At 44.9% G+C, this 2,500-nt stretch overlaps 2 long non-coding RNA genes across 2 annotated transcripts in view; one reads left to right on the top strand and one right to left on the bottom strand.

Moving 5' to 3' along the window:
• The window catches only part of LOC109522833 (uncharacterized), a 6,651-nt gene that overhangs the window by 939 nt on the left and 3,212 nt on the right, over nt 1-2,500 (bottom strand). Inside the window, exon 3 of the long non-coding RNA XR_002169631.1 lies at nt 673-730. This is a non-coding gene — a long non-coding RNA (uncharacterized LOC109522833). The remainder of the gene's footprint in view (nt 1-672; nt 731-2,500) is intronic.
• LOC109522834 (uncharacterized) overlaps nt 1-2,500 on the top strand; it is a 3,014-nt gene that overhangs the window by 220 nt on the left and 294 nt on the right. The window contains exons 1-2 of the long non-coding RNA XR_002169632.1: nt 1-103; nt 346-2,500. The exon at nt 1-103 is cut by the window's left edge and continues 220 nt beyond it; the exon at nt 346-2,500 is cut by the window's right edge and continues 294 nt beyond it. This is a non-coding gene — a long non-coding RNA (uncharacterized LOC109522834). The remainder of the gene's footprint in view (nt 104-345) is intronic.

The following is a 2,500-nucleotide window of genomic DNA, read 5'->3' as shown; positions in this document are numbered from 1 at the left end:
ACGAAACCGCCATGAGCAGACAGCAAACATTCAGGGCGAAGTAATGGACAGAACGTAAGTGACAGTCGGTGGAGTCAATTAGCTCTCACCAATTGAATGAAAGGTTAACCCAGCCGCTGGGGAGCAGTGCCCTCCCTTGAGGGTACACTGTTCCCCAGTGCCGGTCCCAAGCCCGGAGAAATGGGGAGGGTTGCGTCAGGAATGGCGTCCGGTGTAAAACTTTTGCCAAGACGAACATGCGAGTTGATAGGACGGTTTTCAGGGACAGATGGGAATTAATGTCTCGCTGTGGCGACCCCTGATAAGGGACGAGCCAAAAGGAGAAGAAGAAGAATTGAATGAAAGGTTAACTTGTCAGGTGCTTGCCCTCAAGTGTGGCACGGGCAAAGAACCATCACGTGTTCTGTACGGCCCATTATGAACACAAATTGGCATTTTAACTGAAGATTCTATTTGAGGGAAATTGAAAAGAAGACGTTTGATGATTGCCGTTTGATTGACTCTGAGCAGTCAAATATTACAAATAGCTCTCAGCATGATGCCCATTTACACACCACTGCAACTTACAACCACAATAATAAATGTATCTTCAACACGCAAACGTTTCCTTAACTCAATGCCTACTTCTTTGTCCAGCATCAATGAAAAAGCAGCGTTGTTCATTTTGCTTACCCAACTCAGGGTGGCGTGTCCATCAGCGAGCGGTGTCAGCTCATCCCCACGGCAACCCCTGATAAAACAAAAGAGCATGTTCGATACAGCCTGGCAGTGGCCCCTTCTCATAAATAGGCTAGTAGGACAGTCAGCGGTGCTTTGGTGGAAAACCGTGACAAAATGGGTTCGACTGGAAAGTCTCTGTCGCCCCATATAAGGTCGTAGTCGCCCTTTTTATTTTTGGGATGATGGAAAATGGGATCACTGCACTTGGATAAACATTCCCTCTTTCAGAGTGTGATTGCTCCCACAGATAGACTAGCCAACCTCCCGACTAGCCAACCTCCACCCCCCCCTTTTTTTTTTCCACCCCCGCCCTCCCTCCTTTTTCCAGCCGGCTACATACATTCCCTTTTCTAGTCACAGGGGGGAGAGACTCACTTAAAGGGCAGAAGAAGGAGGGGGCGGCTTCGTCTCCCTCTAGCCGGGCTCAACAAGTCCATATTAAGAAAAAAGGCCTCTCTCTCTCTCTCTCTCTCTCTCTCTCTCTTTCTCTCTCTCTCTCTCTCTTTCTCGCTCTCTCTCTCTCTGTGAGCCGATTCTTGAGGTCTGTTCTCAGGAAGTGCGATCTACTGTACATATATCCACACAAGCAATAAACACATCTGCCCTCTCTCAGCCTCTTTGTCTTCGCGTGCAACATCAAGTCGAAAACCTGCATCCTGTTCCCAAGTGCTGGGAAAAATCGGCACAACATGTGACAGTGTCACATACTCGTCCAGGTTTACACTCTGACTTACTTCTGGAACAATTTCACAATATTGACAGCGATAGTACCGTTGGCTGAACGTGTTGGCAGAGCAAGGCGGGACAGATGCAAGGCGCAACTGAACCCAAACCTTCCGGCATTCATAGGTAGCAAACATTTACACGAGAACCACATACTGTGCTGAGACCATCCTAAAAAACACCCACTTTGGTTTGTCATTTAAATTCTGTCAGAGTAGGGTGTAACCAAAACAATTCAATTCGGGGAATGGGTTTTGATTTAAAAGCCGTGAGCGCATTGAATCCAACCTAATCGAATCATCGCACTTTAAAATGTATGTCTCGAATGGTCTTTTATTGCAGAGATATTTCTTTGGAAGAAATCCACCATTTATACTATTGACAAGTTCATTCGTATGTACTGGATGCAAAATGACAACCAGAAACTAATTGCATCAGAGCCTCTCAAACTAAGATACACCATATCAAATCGATTTATAATCCCACTGATTTGGAATGGAATCGAATCGTTCCGCCAACTGACCCGTCCTTGAATCGTATCGCACCCCAGGTGATACATATCAAATCATCTCATATGTATATACTGATCTTTCTGTCTATTTGATCATTTGGACGAGCCGGTCGCTGTGCATAATCTTTGAAAAGGCCAAGTACAATGTCAAGGGAAGGCGAGAGTTTGTCAACGCATCTCAACTGGCAAGACATCGAAAGCAACAACAAACCTGACGAATCAACAGCGGCCGCTGCCATGCAAGGGAATGGCACGGACCAAAAGTTGTTGCCGTCGTCGATGTCATACAACGACTGATTGCAATGCATGCAGAGAATGGTCGACTGTATACGTACGGTTGTTGTTTCTACAGAGCAATCATAGCAGCAGGTTAAATTGTAATGTGAAACTGTACAACTTTAATGCGATATTTTGTCTTTCACAAAATGGAATGTTGAATATTGTTCACAATATTGTTATTAAAAGAGTTTGTTTACATTGATGTTTGAAGGCATTCAAAGGAAAAGCTAAATCTCATAAAAAGGTAAGTTAGTGTATAAAAAGAGG

Source organism: Hippocampus comes, unplaced genomic scaffold, assembly GCF_001891065.2.
Source record: "Hippocampus comes isolate QL1 unplaced genomic scaffold, H_comes_QL1_v1.1 scaffold270, whole genome shotgun sequence".
In the NCBI taxonomy this organism is placed as follows: Eukaryota; Metazoa; Chordata; class Actinopteri; order Syngnathiformes; family Syngnathidae; genus Hippocampus; species Hippocampus comes.
The sequence above is the reverse complement of the archived record's forward strand: the minus strand, read 5'-3'. Positions and strand labels throughout refer to the sequence as shown.